This window comes from Canis lupus, chromosome 20, assembly GCF_048164855.1.
Source record: "Canis lupus baileyi chromosome 20, mCanLup2.hap1, whole genome shotgun sequence".
Classification (NCBI taxonomy): Eukaryota; Metazoa; Chordata; class Mammalia; order Carnivora; family Canidae; genus Canis; species Canis lupus.
The window spans coordinates 3,981,045-4,003,731 of record NC_132857.1 but is presented as its reverse complement, the minus strand read 5'-3'; the positions used below and the strand labels follow the sequence as shown (position 1 = coordinate 4,003,731).

Here is a 22,687-nt window from a genome sequence, read left to right as displayed (position 1 = left end):
CCCCGGGGCAGCCCCTGCTCTGGGCCCCAGCTCGGACGCCCTACAGTCTCTCTCTCCTCGTCTCTGCCATAGTTTACTTTTGGGTCCTAACCAGCTGGCACGGTGCATACCTGGCACACAGGTATTTTTTTTTTAAAGCATTTTGAAGCTAACGGGTCAAATTTAACAATTGATTGAACACGTGTGAACCGTGTTCCCAGCTGTGAGAACCTCCTCCCGGCTCACCCGGTGGCTGGCGGGGCCTGCACTGGGGCTAGAGGTGGACACTGCGCCACTGAGCCCGCCGCACGGTTGTCACTCACCCCGGGTTCAGCCGGCCTGGGTTCTAGAAGGAAAGCCGGAGGGGAGCTGCACAGCGGGAGCAGTGAGACTCCGGCTGGAGGGGCGCCTGCGGGCTCAGCGGTGGAGCCTCTGCCTCCGGCCCAGGGCGTGACCCCGTGACCCTGGGGACCCGGGATCCAGGCCCACATCGGGCTCCCTGCAGGGAGACTGCTTCTCCTTAGGCCTGGGTCTCTGCCTCTCTCTCTAATGAATAAATGACATCTTAAAAAAAAAAAAAAAAAAAAAGAATCCAGCTGAAAGCAGGAGCTCTGGGCCCCAGGAGTGGGGTAAATGCTCACCACTCACCCACGTACTGCAGCCTTCCCTTCAGGCAGGCCCGGGACTACACGCGGGGAACCAGACCCAGACCCTGCTCTCCTGGAACTCACGGTCCTGTTGGGCTGATAGACGAGTCAACACACACCGCCCATTCTCCTCTTGGGGCATTTAGGGGTTGCTGTTCTGATCTGAAGGCCCCCGATAAGCAGTGATTTGTCTTTGGTGTCAGAGAAAGTGAACTCTTAGCGAGCGACTGAGCATAACCAACAACCCAACATCTCAGCCTGGATTGCCTTCCATCTGCGTGTTCCCCTCTCAAACTGGAGATCGCACTATGTCCCTGAGGGTAGTAAACTTCAAATTATGTTATACTGAGTCTTAGGAAGAAGATAGGTTTTATCAGAATTTTTGAGAATTTGGACGTTTGCAAAAGAGATCTGGAACCTGTCCCTGTAATTGCCGTGCACCGTGACAAGTACAGAGTTAATATCTTAAAGCTGTTTTTTAGGGAGGAGGTGGACAGACAGTAGAGGTTTTATTTTTATTTTATCACAAGGATTTTTTTAAAGATTTATTTATTTATTTATGATAGACACAGAGAGAGAGGCAGAGACACAGGAGGAGGGAGAAGCAGGCTCCATGCAGAGAGCCCGACATGGGACTCGATCCCAGGACTTCAGGATCACGCCCCGGCTGAAGGCAGGTGCTAAACCGCTGAGCCACCCGGGGATCCCCTGAGAGTAGAGGTTTTATAAGGAAGGTAGCAAATAAAGCAAAGATCCCATTCATCTCTGTCTTGTGCAAAAGCCCAGACTCCTAACAAGACTTGGTAATGCAAATATTGGCTTCAAAAGAGAGACTTTTTTTTTTTTCCTCCCAGAGTGTGGTTAGGGCTAGTTCTGAAATCTGGGGCACATCTTTCAAGAAATGCATTGTTGATTCTAGGGAATAAAAAATATAACCCAGCCTGACTCTGCCAGTGGGCCCTGATCCCTGGAAAGCTCTGTGGTGCAGCTGGCAGGAGGAATGAAAACAGGCCAGTGGGCAGCTGGGCCTAAAGATGGTGACATCAAGGGCGGGATCCTGGAGTCCCGGGATCGAGTCCTGTGTTGGGCTCCCTGCGTGGAGCCTGCTTCTCCCTCTGCCTGGGTCTCTGCCTCTCTCATAAATAAATAAAATCAAAAAAAAAAGAAAAGAAAAGAAAAGAAATCACGGGAAAGACACCTGGAACAAGCCTCCAGGTCCCTCCTCTGTTTAAAATGGTTTCCCGGGATCCCTGGGTGGCACAGCGGGTTGGCCCCTGCCTTTGGCCCAGGGCGCGATCCTGGAGACCCGGAATCGAATCTCACATTGGGCTCCCGGTGCATGGAGACTGCTTCTTCCTCTGCCTATGTCTCTGCCTCTCTCTCTCTCTCTCTCTCTCTCTTTCTGTGACTATCATAAATAAATAAAAATTAAAAAATAAATAAATAAAATAAAATGGTTTCCCTGGGGGCGCCTGAGTGGCTCAGTCAATAGAGTGTCTGCTTTCGGCTCAGGTAATGAACCCAGGTTCCTGGGATCAAGGCTCACATTGGGCTCCCTTCTCTGTGGGGAGTCTGCTTCTCCCTCTGACCCTCCCTCTGCTTGTGCTCTCTCTCTCTCACATGCTCTTTCTCTCAAATAAATAAAAATCTTAGAAAAGTTATAATAAGATGGTTTCCCTGGACAAGGGCAGACTTCAGTGGCATGCCCAACTTTCAGCAAGGCACGTATGAGAATATTTTATTTAAATAAAGCACACAGAAGAGCATTGCTTTGCACCCTACAAAATTAAAAAAAAATGCTATTTGACCTATACCATATGAGTGTAATGAAAATACTTTGTTTTGAATGGTTTCAAATAGGCAATTTGGGAGTTGGTAGCAAATTGAATGTTGAGCTTGAGTTGTGTGAATTCGGAAAATCTCATGTAAATTGTGGAGTTAGATTTCTTTCCCTGACAACTGTAATTTTGCGTATGGCAGGCATTTTTCAGCATTTGCAAGGTTTTTAGTGCTCGAGAATGGGAATACTTGCGTCATACTTTGTTAAAGAATAAGAAAGGGCAGAACCAATGTTGGTAAATTCTCCTCTTTATAATGAAATCAGTCCTTGTGGTTTCCTTCTAGAACGTGCTGCAAACTTGAAGAGCACCAAGTTCAGTCTCATATGGCCTCCTGGCTTAGAACAAATTTCACTGCCTCCGATGGAATCTAAAGGTCCCAGTGATCTAATGAAATAGGGTCCTGGTAGTCTGACCGCGGGGGAGCCAGGTTCTCGTCTCACGGAGTCGAGTCGAAGAATGAAGTGAGACGTTTATTAAGCAGGGATACAGAGAGAGCTCTTGGGGTGAGAGGGGTCCCCCCCCACCGGGGTTGCCACGGGGGGCCTGTAGGGTTGGCCTTTTATTAAAAGGTAGCCAGGGAGCCTAAATCTTTCTTAAACTTTTATTTATTCTATTTTATTTATTTATTTATTTATTTATTTATTTATTTATTTATTTATTTTTAGACTTTATTCATGAGAGACACAGAGAGAGAGAGGCAGAGACACAGGCAGAGGGAGAAGTAGGCTCCCTGCGGGGAACCCGACGTGGGACTTGATCCTGGGTCTCCAGGATTATGCCCTGGGTCACAGGCAGGCGCTAAACCGCTGAGCCACCCGGGCTGCCCTATTTTTATTTTATTTAAATCCAACTTGCCAACATCTAGCATAACACCCAGTGCTCATCATACCCTGCACCCTCATCCGTGCCCGTCACCTGGTTACCCCAACCCCCCCGCCATCTTCCCTTCCGCAACCTTTTGTTTGTTTCCCAGACTCGGGAGTGTCTCATGGTTTGTCTTCCTCTCTAATTTCCCCCCTCAGTGTCCCCCCTTTCCCTGATGGTCCTTTGCACTGTCACCTTATATTCCATAGCTGAGCACAACCATATGATAATTGCCTTTCTCCGACTTACTTATTTCACTCAGTGTGATCCCCTCCAGTTCCATCCCCGTCAGTGTTAATGGGAAGTGTTCATCCTTTCTGATGGCTGAGCAATATTCCATTGTGTCTGTGTATATATATATACACACACACCACGTCTTCTTTATCCATTCATCTGTTGAAGGACATCTCAGCTCCTTCCATGGTGTGGCTAATTCTTTTAGTATCTTTATTGATGGCACCATTGAGTAGAGCCTAGTGGTAATATCTTTAGTGGCTTACTTCCTTTTTTAGGGTCTGATAATCCTCTGTTGGCCACATGTAGCTGTTATAAGAAGACCACACTTCTGACTCGTAGGACAGGATGGCTTGGTTTGTTTCTTTTTCTCTGGTTTCCTTACAGCTCCACATTTTGGGGATTTTTGTGAGCCTGCTTCCATGGCCCTCTACCTATCTCCCCCTACCTAGCCCCATTTGTCCCTTACTCAATCAGATCTTATGAATAATTCAAATGGTAAATCTGGTTTTCTTTATAAAAATTAATACTTCCGGGGTGCCTGGGTGGCTTAGTCAGTTACGTGTCTGCCTGCAGCTCAGGTCATGATTCCGAGGTCCTGGGACCGAGTCTGGTGTCTGGCTTCATGCTCAGCAAGGAGCCTACTTCTCCCTCTCCCTCTGCCCTTCCCTCTACTGTGCTCTGTCTCTGTCAAATAAATAAGTAAATAAAATCTTAAAAAAATTAATACTTCATAAAATGCGATTTTATTCCTAAAACTGAATGGTGCCTTTTAACGAAGCTTAGAGTATAAATGTTAACCAAATCCCATATTACCCTTATAACCCCATATTTATTTTTCCAACTTACGGAAGGATATTTGTTGTGAATGAGATTATCTTCTTCAAAGATTTTTTGAGTTTGCACGTGGATCAGCTATTTTGACAGGTAAACTCGTTCTTGTCAATCTAAAATTGATTCAAGAAAATAATTGGCTTGAGTGATGTTTTTCATCAAGTTGGCTTAAAAATTTGGCCAAACTGACTTCTTGTTTCGGTATTTGGTAGTCACAACGAAAGATGTTCATTAACAACATCGGCGATTTTTATTTTTTTTTTAAAGATTTTATTTATTTATTCATGAGAGACAGTGAGAGAGAGAGAGAGGCAGAGACACAGACAGAGGGAGAAGCAGGCTCCATGCAGGGAGCCTGATGTGGGACTCGATCCCGGGTCTCTAGGGTCACGCCCTGGGCCAAAGGCAGGTGCTCAACAGCTGAGCCACCAGGCATCCGTCCCCCACCAGCAATTTTTAAAGGGTCTGCGAAATATCAGTCCCTTTCTAGGCTTCATGGAGCACTTCCCATCAACTTGGAAATTGGTTAACTTGACCAGCAATTTTAGAACATCTCAGATGTTTATTCGGCTAGCAAACCATGACTTATTTTCCAATTTTTTCCCCCCATGGATACAAAGAGAACCAATAACTCTTTACTGAGATGCTCTCCTCAGTCTCTAAGATAATGCATTCTATTTTTGAAGAGATGTTAATCCATGTTAAAATGAATCGAGGGTAAAAGGATACACTCAGTACTCATGAGGGCAGATATACAGTAGAATGGTGCACAAAATCCTGAGGATTAATTATAGCGAAGAAGGCAAGAAGTGTTTATTGAGCTTTGGGCATAATAGGTATGAAAGAGATGACATAATGTCTGTACTTTTAGTTTCAGTTCAGTAGGGAGAGTTAGAACAAGCTTACCAATGGGGCGGAGGGCACAGGCTAAAGCACAGCGAAAGGACACTTGATTTAAGGTATGACTTTCACCACGTTAACTATGAGTTTGTTCTCTTACATCTAAAATTGACCAAATTTGCAGAACTGCAGGATTTCCAAGAAAATGCACACAAGAGAACTTTTGTAGTTGAGACCTACACAAACTTGCTATCATACGTGCTACATGCACATGAGTAGTGTCACACATATGTGTATACGATACGTATGCATAGATATCATGTTACGTGTAAAAAAAAGGGGAAAAAATATGATAGGATTTCAAACCCCCCCCAAAAAAATAAAAAATAAAATAAAATAAAATAAAAACCCTGGAATCTGGAGAATTTATCAGACCTGTGATTTTCCTCTGTTCCTCTCCACCTCTTCCTCACTGAGTCGATGGTCAAATATTTTTGTTTTTTGTTTTTTTTTGGTCAAATTCTTTTATGCTGATAACTGCAGTGGGATACAACTGGGAATGGACGAGTGTTTCCAGAACCCTGATAAAAATTCTACCATCGTCAACCCAGCTTCCCCACCCATGGAAGGAAGGATTTCTTCTCGCTCGACCAAAAGCAAAATCCATCCGTGTGCTAAGTTATCGAGGAAGTAGGGAGGATGGAAGAGGCAAGGCAAACAGCCGGTGCTTGGAAGGTGGACAGGGTCTTCTTCTGAGAAGGGGCTGAAGGACAGCTTGCTGCGGACGCCGTGGGTGAGAAAAAGCGCGGAAGAGAAGACTGGGAGTGTCAGTGAGCGCAGCTGTGCACAATGCCCGGATTTCTTTCACTGTCCTCTAAGATATTTCAGTAAAGAATGCAATTTATTTTTCATCCCCGTGGCTGTGTGGACTGTTCCATAAACGCGATACCGACTCTGAGCCACGTGGGCTTGGATATATTCGATATTGCAGGTGTTTCCTAGACGTTTGCCACGTGCTGGGCCCATACAACACGCGTGGATGTGAAGGGCAGCGAGCGTGCCTCCATCCTCAGGAGGCCAGGGGTCCAAGCCAGATGGGGGTACGTGCAGTGAGTGAACCCGAGGGTCTGTGTGCTAGGACGTGCCACACACGAGGCCTTACATTAGACGAACGTTCTTGGAACACGGCAGCAAGAGGCGCTGGGGAGTGCTGGGCGTGCGGGGCGCCAGGAAGGTCGCTGCTACACCTGCACAGATGTTTCCAGACCGACCCAGAGAGCTGGCGGTGGAGGAGGAGAGGCCTGGGGGGGGGGGGGCGGTACTGGAACCCTGTGCTGTTTTCCTCCTGCAGACCCTGAACTGCTAAAAATCTTCTGAGGCTCTGTTTAAGATTGGACTCAATGTAGGTAAGCCAAGAAAGCTGGGGGGGAGAGGTGCAGGGGGTGGGGTGGGGATTTCCTCATTTTTTTCTTTTTAATTTTATTTGCTTATTTGAGAGAGAGAAAGCCAGAGACAGAGTGGGAGCAGAGGGGAGGGGCAGCGGGGCGGGAAGCAGGCTCCAAGGCACAGCCTGGGCCTTCCTCCCGGCCCCTCCTCCCGGCCTTCCCTTCCTCCCAGGCCTTCTCTGGGCTCCTTCTTCCCAGGCCTTCTTCCCGGCCCTTCCTTCCCCCCGGCCTGTCCTCCCGGCCCTTCCTCCCGGGGCCTGGACCAGAGCAGACACCGACCACGGAGCCACCCCCAACCCGGAGCCGCCGTCCCCAGGGCCTGAGGGTGGACTGGGCCGCAGGCAGGGCTCGGGGTCACACGGGGGCACACTGTGGGGCCCGGGGTCCCCCCAACAGGGAGGCTAGGAGTGCTCTCGACCCACCTGCTTCTCCGCAGGCGACTGGCTTCCTCCGTGAGCGAAAGGCCGCTGCGGGCGCTGCTGCGGGGCCGTGGGCACGACGAGGACCAGCAGGTGTCCAGTGGGTGCGGCGTGGGAGCACCTGGGGACCTTGGGGGGTGGATGGGGACCCGGACCCCCAGCCTCGCCTCCCCCCGGCGCCACACCAGTGCGCTCCATGCGGCCTGGCTGCCACCTTCAGCTGGGGTGCTGACCCCAGGGTGCTGGGATCGAGCCCCACATCGGGCCGCCCCTTGGCTCAGGTGGTGACCCCGGGGTGCTGGGATAGAGCCCCATGTCGGGCCAACCTCGGCTCGAGTGCTGACCCTAGGTGCTGGGATCGGGCCCCACATCGGCCGCCCTCGGCTCGGGTGCTGACCCCGGGTGCTGGGATCGAGCCCCGCGTTGGGCCACCCTCTGCTCGGGTGGTGGCCCTGGGGTGCTGGGATTGGGCCCCACGTCGGGCTGCCCTCGGCTGGGGTGGTGACCCCAGGTGCTGTCATCGAGCCCCACCCACATCTGGCCGCCCTCTGCTCGGGTGGTGACCCTGGGTGCTGGGATCGGGCTCCACGTCTGGCTGCCCTCGGCTCGGGTGGTGACCCCTGATGCTTTAATTGGGCCCCACGTTGGGCTCCAGTGTCGTGACAGCTGGGCTTTTCCCCTCTTCTGTCGTCTCTTTCCTTTCACTCTCCCCCAGAGAAATACATGGAATCTTTAAGAAAAAAAAAAACAAAACAAAAACAAAAAACAGACTGGACTCCAGGGGCAGGCTCACTGGCTGGGTCCTGGCTCATTCGCCTCTTCCTATGACTTTGGGCAAGTTAGCTAGTGTTCCTGGCAGCAAGCGCTCAGGAGCTTTTCTTTTGTTTTATCTTATTTTATTTATTCATGAGAGACACAGAGAGAGAGGCAGAGACCCAGGCAGAGGGAGAAGCAGGCTCCATGCAGGGAGCCCCATGCGGGACTTGATCCCAGGCTCCAGGATCACGCCCTGGACTGAAGGCAGACATCCAACCGCTGAGCCCCCCAGGCGCCTCTAAATCAAGATTTGTGAATATAGCAAAAAAAAAAAAAAAAAAAAAGACTAGTTTAAAAGATGAAACTCTCCTAATGAAACATTTATGAAGTATTTATTCATCCCTGTAAACCAACGCGTTGGGTTTGCCCCGAAGCCATTTTCAGTGCTAGTTCTTAGGTTTTTAAAAACATTACCTTTCACTATGAGAACACCAGAGACTCCTAAGAAAAGACAACCGGTGCACGGGCTGTTACCTCGTTCAAAATAGAATATAAAGAAATTCTTTCGTGCTTCTCCTTTATGAATTGCTGCTTTTTTTCTAAGATTCTTGAATTTGGGGGCATGTGTCAGCTCCGGCGGCTGTGGATGCTAGACACCTCTCCAGCGCCAGCGCGGGTCCTCTGCCCCTTTGACAACCTCAGGACTGAGGTCCTTGTGGCCTGGCAGCCCCTGGAAGCCAAGGAGCCACTCAAGGCCTATTATCAGGGGGAAGCGCTTCCCCTTTCCTGTCTTGATGCGGCTCTTTGTTTCTTTCCAGCCCCTTCCTTCTCCAGGGCTGACCTCCAGCCTGTGATGGCCTAGGCTTGGCCTGGCCATGGGGAGCAATCTCCATGAGCAGAAGGACTGATCTTGAGAACAAAATGACAGCGTCATATGAATGGTTTCCAACATCTCCTTTGGGAATGTTTGATTGAGCTTGGCTCAGGTGACCGGGGTGGTTCAAACTGCGGCCTTGGGAACCCTGGGTGGCGCAGCGGTTTGGCGCCTGCCTTTGGCCCAGGGCGCGATCCTGGAGACCCGGGATCGAATCCCACGTCGGGCTCCCGGTGCATGGAGCCTGCTTCTCCCTCTGCCTGTGTCTCTGCCTCTCTTTCTCTCTCTGTGACTATCATAAATAAATAAATAAAAATTAAAAAAAATTAAAAAAATAAAATTTGATAATCTTAAAAAACAAACAAACAAACAAACTGCGGCCTTCAGCGTGTCCTCTCCAACCCCAGTTAGGAGTCCATGGAGACATAGACATGGCCAACATGCATATGAGAAAATGCTCTGCATCACTTGCCATCAGGGAAATACAAATCAAAACCACAATGAGATCCCACCTCACGCCAGTGAGAATGGGGAAAATTAACAAGGCAGGAAACAACAAATGTTGGAGAGGATGCGGAGAAAAGGGAACCCTCCTGCACTGTTGGTGGGAATGTGAACTGGTGCAGCCACTCTGGAAAACTGTGTGGAGGTTCCTCAAACAGTTAAAAATAGACCTGCCCTATGACCCAGCTATTGCACTGTTGGGGATTTACCCCAAAGATACAGATGCAATGAAATGCCGGGACACCTGCACCCCGATGTTTCTAGCAGCAATGTCCACAATAGCCAAACTGTGGAAGGAGCCTTGGTGTCCATCGACAGATGAATGGATAAAGAAGATGTGGTTTATGTATACAATGGAATATTACTCAGCTATTAGAAACCACAAATACCCACCATTTGCCTCAACGTGGATGGAACTGGAGGGTATTATGCTGAGTGAAGTAAGTCAATCGGAGAAGGACAAACAGTGTATGTTCTCATTCATGTGGGGAATATAAATAATAGTGAAAGGGAATATAAGGGAAGGGAGAAGAAATGTGTGGGAAATATCAGAAAGGGAGACAGAAGTAAAGACTGCTAACTCTGGGAAACGAACTAGGGGTGGTAGAAGGGGAGGAGGGCGGGGGGTGGGAGTGATTGGGCGACGGGCACTGGGGGTTATTCTGTATGTTGGTAAATTGAACACCAATAAAAAATAAATTAAAAAACAAATAAAATGCAAAAAAAAAAAAAAAAAAGGAGTCCATGGAGATCGCCGTGCAACCCGGTTCCCATAAAGGGCCTGTTTAAGGCCGACGAGTACAGAGAAGGTGTGCTTCCAGGTTCAGAGAGTGACTGGTATCGGTTCCTTTCTAAAAACAACATTTTTTGTTTCCAGTGTGGAAAAAAAAACAAACAAAAATTTTATTTTTTATTTATTTATTTTTAAAATATTTTTATTTATTTATTCATGAGAGACACAGAGAGAGAGGCAGAGACCCAGGCAAAGGGAGAAACGGGCTCCATGCAAGGAGCCTGACGTGGGACTCGATCCCGGGTCTCCAGGATCAGGCCCTGGGCTGAAGGCGGCGTTAAACTGCTGAGCCACCCTGGATACCCGATAAACAAAAATTTTAAATGAGTTGATAAGGATAATCAGAGTGGATGAAGTCAAAGAATAATTACCCAATAAGGTAATATATGTTTACCCAATAAGGTAAATATGGTTTACCCAATAAGGTAAACCATAGATAATATTTAAGATTAAATATTAAATAATATTTAAGATTTTCTGACATAAAACTTAGCTTAAGGACCTGTAAATATAAAAGTAATAAAAATAAAATTGTGTAAAATAAGGTGAGATTATTCTCTGAAAAATCAGAAAACAGATGCAAGGAATTAAGTGACTCTGAACACTGCTGGGAATGGCCAGTTTGTCCTGGTATCCTGGTATGCCAGGGGGCTGAAGCGCGAGGCAGGCTGTAGGGCTGGTGTTCCTGCCCTGGTTTTCCTACTGAGCCTCTTGCAACGGACGGGAGGGATTTGAGGAGCGTCACCTTGACATGGATGAGGTGGGACAGGAGAGGGATCCTCGGGCTCTGCGTGAACAGCTGCTGCAGAGGGAGCTCCCTGGTGCCCCTTGACCTTCCACCAGGCTGCTGGAGAGGCCAGAGAGAGGGAGAAGGAGAGGGAGAGAGGGCTTGGGGGGAGAAGGAGGAGGGGGAGAGGAAGAGAGATGATAGGCATGGCATCTTCCCCTGTGGCATGCACCTGCAGCTCCCGTGGGTGCTCTGTCCTCCCCCGCCACTTCTCTGTGCTCTCCAGGGACCTCAACTCACAGGGTTGGTAGGACTTAGAACAAGCTTACGTCTGTTGCTTCCTCTGGCATTTGCAGAAGCTCCGTCAACAGCGCTGGGACCTGTGGCATGGAGGCAAAGGTACGATTATCAGTGTGTCAAGGTGAAAACAGAAATTGGAATGAATTTCCAACCCCCACCCCCCCACCCCCCACCATCCTACGGCCCATCCTTTGCTTATTCAGGTCTTTGGAATACTGAGTGGAGATACTTCTCTGTAGAAGGCACAGGAAGGAGAATTCAGGAAGAGGGGGAGGCTGTAGGGAGGAAATAAGAAACAAGTCAAAAAGCAGAGGAGTTTTAGACGGTCGTGTGTGGTGATATGTCCTGTCCCTCCCCCGAGGGCTGTATCCCAATGGCTCTCATTCAACACATCCTATATCATATTCCTCTGCATTTTGAAAAAAAAAATTTTTTTAGGGACGCCTGGGTGGCTCAGTGGTTGAGTGTCTGCCTTGGGCCCAGGGCGTGACCCCCGGGGTTCAGGGATCGAGTCCTGCATCGAGCTACCCACACAGAGTCTGCTTCTCCCTCTGCCTGTCTCTCATGAATGAATAAATCTTTAAAATTTTTAAAAAAAAATCTATTATTTAAAACATTTAAAAAATAACTATTGAACATGTTTACTGTGCACCAGGTATTTTCTAAGTGGTTTAAGGGTAACTTAACCCTCTCATGATAACCCTATGAGGTGGGCACAGTCATTTTTCCTACGTTATTATGGAGGAAACAAAGGCACATAAAAAATAAATAGCTCAAGGTCACATGGGCAGAAAGTGTCAAATCTGAACCTCAAACCCACAATCTGGCCCTTGGGTTTGTGCTTTTAGCCATTGTACTCTGCTCCTTCTCTTCTTGTTTTACACTGGATTTTTATTAAACATGTAAAAATGAATATAGGCTCCTTGCTAAAGAAATTGAACTATCAATAAACCAAACCACCCTTGAACCACTCCCCATCTTCAAAGTTTTACTCTTTTCATATTCTTTCAAATCTTTTATCTCCTATATATTTGTATGTATGCATGAGTACATGTGTGTATATATATGTATATTATGCATATGTATGTATTATGTACACATTTGTGTATATTATGTATATATTATAAATATATATGTATTTTATTATATGTTTATATATATTATATATTATAAATATATGTTTGTATGTATAAATATATGTATATATACACACATATACCCACACATATATGCTCACACATATACCTACATACATACACATATGTTTATATGCAATTGTAGAAAATACATAATATTGTTTGTGTCATATTTTTTTTTGTGTGTCATATTTTTTAAATTTTGTTTTACTCAGCATTTTATCTAGCAGATCCTTCTAGATCTACATAGGTCACTGCTGCATTATAAAAAATTGTTGCAGGACGCCTGGATGGCTTAGTTGGTTAAGCATCCTCCTCTTGATCTCAGCTCAGGACTCAATCTCAAGGTTGTGAGTTCAAGTCTTGCATTGGGCTCCATGCTGGGTGTGGAGCCTACTCAAAAATATTTTTTAAGTTTTTTTTTTAAGATTTTATTTATTTATTCATGAGAGAGACACACACACAGAGAGAGAGAGAGAGAGAGAGAGAGAGGCAGAGACACAGGCAGAGGGAGAAGCAGGCTCCATGCAAGGAGCCCGACGTGGGACTTGATTCTAGGTCTCCAGGATCAGGCCCTGAGCTAAAGGTGGCGCTAAACCGCTGAGCCACCGGGCTGCCCCCAAAATATTTTTAAACAGAAAAAGAAAATACAGGGCAGCCCCGGTGGCACAGCGGCTTAGTGCCGCCTGCAGCCTGGGGTGTGATCCTGGAGACCTGGGATCGAGTCCCGCATCGGGCTTCCTGCATGGGGCCTGCTTCTCCCTCTGCCTGTGTCTCTGCCTCTCTCTCGCTCTCTCTGAATGAATAAATAAATAAATCTTAAAAAAAAAAAAAGAAAAAGAAAAAGAAAATACAATCATTTCCTAATATTCTATGGTGTGGATAGACTACATTTTGCTTAAGAACTTCCCCAGTGAGAGTTGGACAATTAGCTCCTCCCATTTTATACTCCTTCTAACGATGCTTCAGTGACCACCTTCATACATATTTCCTGTGTATCCATATGATTATTTTTCAGAGAGAGGTTCTGAAAAATAGACATGCTGGGTCATATACAAAATACAACGACAATTTTAGTAGAATTGCCATTTTTGTATCTAGTAGTCAACATAATCGTTCATGAGAAATCTTATTTTCTGAAAAATCATGCTCCCAAAATAATGGTACTTAGGGAAAAAAAATGGGCTGGGGCAGATGATCCAAAATCTAGGCAGCTTTATAACCAGAGTACTAACAAAACCAACATCTTTTCTTTTCTCAGTCACCCCTGTTCCAGGCCTGACCTTCAGGTATTATGATACGGGTTTGGCTCGGCTTTCCCAGAGCAGTGGTCCTGGACAGCCCAGAAAGGTGGTCCTCAAAGCTAGAGGATCCCCTGCCGTGATGCACCTGGAAGTGCAGCTCTGAGCCAAGGGGCTTCCTTTAAGGTTGACACAGGAAGTGTAACCTGTCACGCGCCCAGATCTATGCAAAGATGGGCGTGCACCTCTCAAGGGAAGAAGGGAGGACGTGGGCAACCGGTACTATTTGCTTATCTGATGCGGCTGAAAAGACTGTGGACTGCGCCTAACAGTTGATCTGAGCACTTGTTCTTCTAGAGGGAACCTGATGCTATTTCCACTCTTCTAGTTTTCTTTGCTTAGGAAAAGCTGTGTACGATCCAACATAACTCCCTCGTTAGGGCGACATCACCACCCTATGTATCAATCACGTAAGAGCTAATTTCTGTTATCAAAACATATACTGTAGCTGAACAGATTATTGCTCACTTGCTTTCAAAAGCATTTATACCCGGGATACCTCCCCAAGCAGTTCACCACCTTCACGTTTAGAATTAGATTTGTTGCTTTGGGACACATCACCCCCTGTGACAGGCTCAAGTGGACCTGATATAAGCAGGTAACTATGGCAACAGAATGCTTTATTCTGCATGTTTTCTCAAAATGAGGAGACTTAATTACTTTGGGGGCATGGCATTGATTTGGAGATTTTCTCTTAAATTTGTCACTTTTTTTTTTTCAGGTTAAAATTTTCTCTTATTCCTGGGGCACCTGGCTGGCTCAGTTGGTAGAGCATGTGATTCTTGATCTTGGAGTTGTGGGTTTGAGCTCCATGTTGGGTGTAGAGAGTACTGAAAAGTAAAATCTTAAAAAAAAAAAAATTCTCTAACTCCCTTCCCAACTGAAGATCAGTTTCTTTAACAGGCAAGATGAAACAGAGTAAGTAAGAATTGAATATTCCTTTTTAAAAAAAATTTTATGTATTTATTCATGAGACACAAAGAGAGAGAGAGGCAGAGACACAGGCAGAGGGAGAAGCAGGCTCCATGCAGGGAGCCCGACGTGGGACTCGATCCCGGGGCCCTGGGGTCATGACCTGAGCTGAACCAGTGAGCTACTCAGGCATCCCTATAATGGTCTTCTAAAAAGATTTAACATCAACAAAGAAAATAACACATACTAGTTTTCTTTAGCTACTGTAACAAATTATAAATTTGGTGGTTTAGAACATCACACATTTATTCTCTCATGGTTCTGGGGGCCAGAAGTTCAAAATCGGTTTCTCTGGGCTAATATGAAGATGTCACAGGGCTGTGCTGTCTCTGGAGCTTCCGAGGAAGAAACTGTTTGCTGGCTTTTTCCAGCCTTGGGTGGCTGCTGGCATCTCTTGGTTCATGGCCCCTTCCTCTCTCTGCAAAGCCATCGGTTTAGCATCTTCACATCTCCCTCTTTTTCTGTCATCCTCACACCTCGTCCTTTCTCTTCTATGACAAATATCTCCTGCTCCCTCTTAGAAGGACACTTGTGATAGCATTTAGGGCCCCCTGGATAATCCATGATAGTCTCCCCCCGACACAAGATCCTTAATTTCATCCCATCTACCAAGACCCTTTTTCCTTGTAAGATAATATTCAAAGACTCCAGGGATTATGACGTGGGTATCTTTGGGGTCATTATTCAAAGTTCAAAAAATAGTTTGCTAAATGATAATAATAGTAGTAGTAGTAGTAATAATAATAACAATACAGTGCATACTATGTGCTGGATGCTCTATTAAGCATATCGGGGTATGGGTGTGTATGTAATCATTTGTTTCTCATTTTGAGGATTTTTTACTGAGGCCTATTAGGAAATGCAAGAGACCCTTTGGGCTACCTACATCACCCACTTCAATCTTGTACTGGTAAAATAATTTAGTTATTTTAGTAATAGGAATGAAAAGTTATTATTAAAGAAGTTTACAGAGAAAAAGGGAAGTAGAAGGATTGTCTACCCATTTGGGCTTCCAATAGGAGTACAATCATTTAAACTTGAAATGCACTGTGCATTTATCTCAAAGTATAATCACTGGAAGGTTGTAAGCCCCCAAAATGTGGTCGATGCAACAACTTAACGATACATAAGTTAATTAGACAGGCGACGATAAACCATGTGGACAGCAAGGAAGCTAAACTAATGGGAATTGATGGCTCCAAGAACAAAAAGAGCCAGTGTGGAAACTATAACAATCTTCTAATAACACTAATGACAAGATGTGCTTCCCGAGCACAGCAGAGGTTCCACCCGGTACCTGTGGGGGGCATGGGCAGCAGGAACTTCTGTGGAGTCACAAGCATCGCCTAGCAACCAGTCCACTGAATTACATACAGTCTTTCATAAGCTGTAGAATTACGATAATTTTTACTACCAACACTGGCTTTTATTAATTCTCAGAGGCTCACTGTAATTAGCAAGTCTCGATAATAATGATGACGAGACTTACATATTTGAGCCCTTACTGTGTGGAGACTATGGAGCTAAACTAGTGCAGATTAATTTCTTAATCTCCTCTGGATAGGGATTATGAATCTGAGGCACAGCGAAATCAAGTAGCTTGCTCCAAGGTACACATGCCTAAAAAGCAAGGGAACTGGGGGAGGATCTCAGGCAGCCCCTAAGAGTAAGAATCAAAGGCTATGGAATAGTTTGGGCCAATCTTTGAGAATCATTGTTCTAGGCATTTAGGCTGCTGCTGCTTCCGGGGTTGATGTACGTAACTATAAGCAATTTTTTGACCTCTACGGAAGCCACCTTAGGATTTGATTTTAGTTATCGTTTGCCTATAGTTTTCCTCCCTGAAATTGTCAGCTCCTGGAGAGCAGACAAGTCAACTTGTTCTTTTGTTTTCTATGGACCCTAGAGAAATGTGTAGCATGTCTTAATGGCTCAAAGTAGGTCAACACTCTTCCTTTGACGGTTTCACAAAGTGGAGCTGACCACTGTATTTTACGTCTCTGCTGATGTCCAACATTTTATTTTAGTAAACATGTAGCCAGCACTAGCCTCAGTCATGGGGGAGAGGGGTGATAAATGCATGTGTGACCCTCCCCGCTCTGGAAGTTTGCATCCAATGGGGGAGACAGATGTTGAAAGAGCCATTGGTCTGACACACGAAGAGCTGCCATCCGACCATGCCATAAGGGTGCTACTTCTAAAGGAAGATTCAGGGAAGGACTTGGGCCGCTACGACCTGGGTGTTGTAAGGAGAGCGCGGAGCCACCCCCGTGGGCACAGGCTGCATTTCAGCCCCCGAGGGCTGTTCCCACCTCCGCGGGCGCGGTGGGGCAGTTCTGGTTTCCACCTGCGAAGCGAGCCTGCATGGGAAGCAGGCTGGCGAGCAGAGGGTACTACGGCCCAGTGGGTCCTGGTGGGTCCCAACGTGTATGATGACAACCTGCCTCCTGCAGGTGCCAGAGCAGGTAAGTGGACATGGGGTCCTCTGCTTTATGAGGATGGAGGTGGGGCTGAGGGCTCCCAGTGTCGCAGCAGAGGCCACGGGCAGGACGGTGACTGGGATTGCAAGGGGAGGACTGCAGACACAAGCCAGATGCCCCATGGCTCGAGTGTGAGTGGGGGGGGGGTAATCACTTAGAGAGTAAGCAGACCAGCACAGATTCGCCCCCGGAAGCTGAAAGTACTGGGGCACCCGGGGGGCTCAGGGGTTGGGTGGCTGCCTTGGGCCCAGGCCGTGACCCTGGGCCCCGGGATCGAGTCCCCCGGCAGGTCCCCGCAGGGAGCCTGGTCTCTTCCTCTCTCCCTCTCTGTGTGTCTTTCAGGAATAAATAAGTAAAATCTTTTAAAAGCAAACACACCAAAAAACCCAAACCCCCCTAAACGGAAAGGTGGTTTTCCTGCAACTTTTCAGCACAGCAGCAAGAAGGCGAGGTTTGGGTGACCTCAGGCTGCGTGGGGGGAGCAGGACAGAGGAGCCGCTGCCACCAGGTCCCCACAGGAGCAGCGACAGTGGGACAGGTTCCAGGCCACGATGCTCCAGGGTTTCTCCCCACCCCACCCACCCGGCCACAGGGTCACTCGTGGTTACTTGCATCTTAGGACTTGGTGCCTGTGTCCTGGGGCTGGTTCCTTCTGGATTCGGGCTGTTGTCCCCGCTTCCTAGAGCCCCTGGGTGTTGGCCAAGGAGCCTTGGCAGGAGGAGGTGGTTCTCACGCTGGGAGCCTGTCCCTCTAGGGGCTCAGTTCCCCCGGGGAGTGGCTGCGGGTCAGCCCAGGGGTCCCGTGCAGGAGCTGCGATAGGTGTGATCAGCAGCATCTTGAAAGTGGGGATACCACCCCGTAGCCCAGGAATTGTGCTCGGGGCCATCTCGGTGGTCAGCGGCGGACGGAGATTCGAGTCCAGCTTCAGCAGACTCTAAAGCCATCAGTGATTTCTTAGAAAACTTGTGAGTGTGGCCACATCGTCCCCATCACATGACAGATCGTCCGTAAGGTAGGCCTACCATGGAAAGCATCTTCGAGTGCGTGGATTCGTGGCCTGGGCTCCGTGCACCCGCCTTCCGAACCTTTCACCTTCCCAAACTAAAACTCTGCACCCACTGAAGAGTAACCCTTAACCCCCTGTGTCCCCCACCCCTGGAAACCACCATCCTACTCCTGTCTCTATGGATTTCACTGTCCTAGTTCTCTCCCACCAGGGGAGCTGCACGGTGCTCGGCCTTTTGCATCTGGCTCATTCACCCAGCCCCACGCCGAAGCCGGGGCATCCGGGGGGACTCCTTCCTCCTAAAGGCCCACTGACACTCCCAGGGCGCCCGTAGGCCTCGTCTGCCGCTGGGCACCCGGCCTGCCACCCTGGTTCTCGGGAGTCATGTTGCTGTGAGCCCCGCCGCAGCTCTCTAGGTTGGGTCCTTAAGGTCACGCAGCTCTTCCCACACGGCTGGGAGCCCACCGCAGCCTGTCTGTAACCCAGAGCATCCCCACGGGGCACGAGAGGAAAGAGGAAGGAGCTTCGTTACCCCCCCAACGACTCCCCAACAGAACAGGGGCCACTGGCGTTGCCCCCATCGCACCTGGTCATGAAAACAGAAGCCACAGTTCTTCTCACGGTAAAAACCAAAACAAACCACCCCCACACTGTTACCACTTTGGAAAATGGGTTTTTTCTTTTTCTTTTCTTTTTTTTTTTTATGATAGAGAGAGAGAGAGAGAGGCAGAGACATAGGCAGAGGGAGAAGCAGGCTCCATGCACCGGGACCCTGACGTGGGACTCGATCCCAGGTCTCCAGGCTCGCGCCCTGGGCCAAAGGCAGGCACCAAACTGCTGCGCCACCCAGGGATCCCTTCTTATTTTTTCTTAAGGCAAAACCCTGCTCTTTGGTGTGATTTATAGGACAGTGCCTTTCATCCCTCCCCCATCCGACCTGCCTGGTCCCCCCCACCCCATCCATCCATGGGCACCTGGGCTGCACGGGCAGGTCTGCATCACTGGCGAGACACGTTTCTCACCTCCTTCGGTCATTTTCTAGCTTGACATGGCAGGAATGGCTTATTTCTTGGTGATTAATTAGAAAAATGTGAAAACTTGGACGCCTGGATGGCTCAGCGGTTGATCACGCCTGCCTTGGGCCTGGGGCGTGATCCTGGAGACCCAGGATCAAGTCCCACGTCGGGCTCCCCACATGGAGCCTGCTTCTCCCTCTGCCTGTGTCTCTGCCTCTCTGTGTGTCTCTCATGGATAAATAAATGTTTAAAAATTAAAAAAAAAATAAAGCTCAGACCTCATCTCTACTACTGCCTTTAAATAAAAGAAAAGGAATAAATGAGCTGTTGACTTGAGGCTCAGGAAATCAGGGATGCAGGGCCTTTCTTCTCATGGGGCCCCTCGGTGTCAAGGTTTCGCAGGACCACTCGTGGGGAGGACAGTGTGCCGGCTTAGCAGACTTTGCTTTCCAAGCTTTCAGTGGTGCTTTCCCACACCTCACAACCAGGGACGGACACTGGGTACAGGGAGAGCAGATTCTGTCTTCCTGGGGGGTGGTCAGCCTTTGTTCTGTATCTGATGAGGCCCGCCCACACCACAGAGGGTAATCTGCTTTACTACAAAGCCTCCAAATTTACATTTTAGTCTCATCAAAAAACACCCTTGCAGAAACATCTAGCATGTTTAATCAAACATCTGGGCACCAGGGCTCAGCCAAGCGGACGCATGAAATCATCCATCAGGATGAGGCAAAGACATTTCCTTTCAAACAGAGAACTTTCACTGCCGGCTGGATTGACTGACAAGTAGAGGCTGTGGCCGGCTGACCTTTGAACAGTAGTTGCTAGTGAGACTAGAAAACAAACAATCCTCTAGATGGGAAAAGGTCAAAAGGGAGAAACACCATGCAGATCCAGGCTGTCGACTTTCACTGGAAAGGGACAGATGGGAAGGCCTCCTGGTGGCCACATGAGGCCCTTCTCTCTGGCCTTCCAGAGCTGTTGAGCTGTTGAGGACTGTTGAGGGTTCCTTAGAGACCCCAGTGGCCCCCAGACCCAGCTGGGGGCATCCTCTGTGAACCTGCTGCTGCATCCCCCACCCCGCACCCCCACCACTCGTCACAGGCCCCCCTGCCTCTGGGCGTCCAGCCGGAGCAGCGTCCACACACTGGAGAGCCCCAGCTGTCTTCCCAGGCTTTCCTCCTCCACCCTGAGCAGATCCTTTTCTCTTTCTCATCTGAGGACACTTGCACACTTCTCCAAGACGCCCCTCAACTGCCATCTCCACTATGGGGTTCGTACTGACACCTCGGCCTACGCTTATTTCTCCTCTGTGAAATGGTCTCTGTGCTTGCTCTGGGCTACGTGCACCCCTCACCACCAGGAGTTACCTGCAATCTGTGTGATGGCCTAACCCAACACCACACACCAGGGGGGTTCACAACAGGTACATGCTTGCTCACGATTCTGAGGGCTAGAAGTCCAGGATTGGGGTGTTGTCAAGGATGGTTTTTCCGTGGTTTCTCTTCTTGGCTGGTAGGTGGCCACCTTCTGAGAGACACAGAGAGAGGCAGAGACTCCGGCAGAGGGAGAAGCAGGGTCCTTGTAGGGAGCCCAATGTGGGACTCGATCCCAGGACCTTGGGATCACGCCCTGAGCCGAAGACAAGCGCTCAACCGCTGAGCCACCCAGGCATCCTTCTACCGGCATCTTCACATCATCTTCCTTCTGCATGTGTCTGTGTCCAAATTCCCTCTACTCATGAGGACATTAGTCATATCACATTAGGGTCCACCCTTATGGTCCCCTCTTAATTTAACCATCTCTGTGATCACGCATCTCCCAGGTCGCCGACCTCCCAAACAAGATCTCATGTTTGAAGTACCGGAGGTTGGGACTTCAACATGTGAATCCGAGGGAGCACACGACTCAACACATGATAGTGCCCTTGGAGAACTGCTCAAGAGCTCATTCCTTCACGATGGGGACAAGAGGAATGGCTATTCCACTGCACTTTTGTAAAACTGAGATGGGTTGATGTGAGTAAAGGAATTAGCATAGACCCTGACAAATAATAATCATTCAATAAATGACAGTTGCTTTTTAAAAAATATTTTATTTATTTAATTGACAGAGAGAATGGGAGAGCACAAAGGCAGAGGACAAAGGAGAAGCAGGCTTCCCACAGAGCAGGGAGCCCAACGCGGGGCTCCATCCCAGGACCCTGGCCGGGATCATGACCTGAGCTGAAGGCAGACGCTCAACCTACTGAGCCACCCAGGTGCCCCCCAAAGTTGCTTTAATAATAGTACTTAGCGATTATTGTTATTTATTAAAAGTCTTATTTAATAATTTAAAAATATTTGTTAGGGCGCCTGGCTGGCTCAGTCAGTAGAGTGTGAAGCTGTTGATCTCAGGGTTGTGAATTCAAGCCCCTCATTGGGTGTGGAGATTACTTAAAAATAAAATCTTTAAAATACATATATTTAGAAGCTTAACACTTAGAATTGTTCTTATTCAAATACGACTTAATAATGACAACACTGAGTTAAAATTGTGAGCTTGAGAGTTACGCAAATGTAGATTCCTGGTTCCAGTAGCTGCTTGATCAGGGGAAAGTTATTCATTTTGCTTGTCTGTGTCTTGCTTTTTTTTATTTCTTATTTTTTAAAATTATTTTATTTATTCATGAGAGACACAGGCAGAGGGAGAAGCAGGCTCCCTACGGGGAGCCCGATGCAGGACTTGATCCCAGGACCTCAGGGTCATGACCTGAGCTGAAGGCAGCTGCTCAGCCACTGAGCCACTCAGGCGTCCCTGTTTAGTTTTTAAAGTAGGCACCATGCCAAACATGAAACCCAACGCAAGGCTCCATCTCATGACCCTGAGGTCAAGACCTGAGCTGAAATCAAGAACTGGATGCTTACCCAACTGGGCCGCCCAGACTCCCCTGTGTCTCGGTTTTTTTTTTTTTTAATTTTTATTTATTTATGATAGTCACAGAGAGAGAGAGAGAGGCAGAGACACAGGCAGAGGGAGAAGCAGGCTCCATGCACCGGGAGCCCGACGTGGGAATCGATCCTGGGTCTCCAGGATTGCGCCCTGGGCCAAAGGCAGGCGCCAAACCGCTGCGCCACCCAGGGATCCCTGTGTCTCGGTTTTTGACCTGGAAAGCAGGGATATGAAATAACTACATCACAGAAGGATGTAAAGACCCACTTAGCTGAGGTATATTAATCGTTCAATAAATGGTGGCTCCATCAGTCAGATTGAAAACTAGCCCAGGATCCCTGGGTGGCGCAGTGGTTTGGCACCTGCCTTTGGCCCAGGGCGCAATCCTGGAGACCTGGGATCAAATCCCACATCGGGCTCCCAGTGCATGGAGCCTGCTTCTCCCTCTGCCTATGTCTCTCTCTCTCTCTCTCTCTCTCTCTGTGACTATCATAAATAAATAAAAATTAAAAAAAAAAAAAGAAAACTAGCCCAGAGGCTGAAAACACATTGCTTAAAGTTGAGAGAGGCTTACTTCTCCCTCAGGTAACAGGGAGCCAGCCAGACCCAGGAGGGCCGCCCTCTGTACTGAAGGTCAGCAGCGTACTGGGTCCTTTCCCCTTCCTTCTCTGCTGTCCCAGGGTTTCGTCTTCATCTGCACAAAGTGGGGTTGGCTGCAGGGTCCCTGCTAGAGCCAGCAGGTAGGAGAAGGAAATATCTGGGAGAAGTGACTTTGCCTTAAGCTTTTC

The 22,687-nt window shown here is 48.1% G+C and overlaps 1 long non-coding RNA gene across 2 annotated transcripts; it reads left to right on the top strand.

Annotated features, from left to right (window-relative positions):
• The first annotated feature begins 14,559 nt into the window (after positions 1–14,559).
• LOC140611618 (uncharacterized) lies at positions 14,560–21,428 on the top strand. 2 transcript variants are annotated; one of them, XR_012012717.1, is made up of 4 exons: positions 14,560–16,931; positions 17,289–18,574; positions 20,794–20,986; positions 21,082–21,428. It is a non-coding gene; the product is annotated as an uncharacterized lncRNA (long non-coding RNA). The 2 variants fall into 2 exon arrangements; XR_012012716.1 differs by lacking the exons at positions 20,794–20,986; positions 21,082–21,428 and adding an exon at positions 18,995–19,221 and having other exon boundaries at positions 14,565–16,931.
• Positions 21,429–22,687: the final 1,259 nt, after the last annotated feature.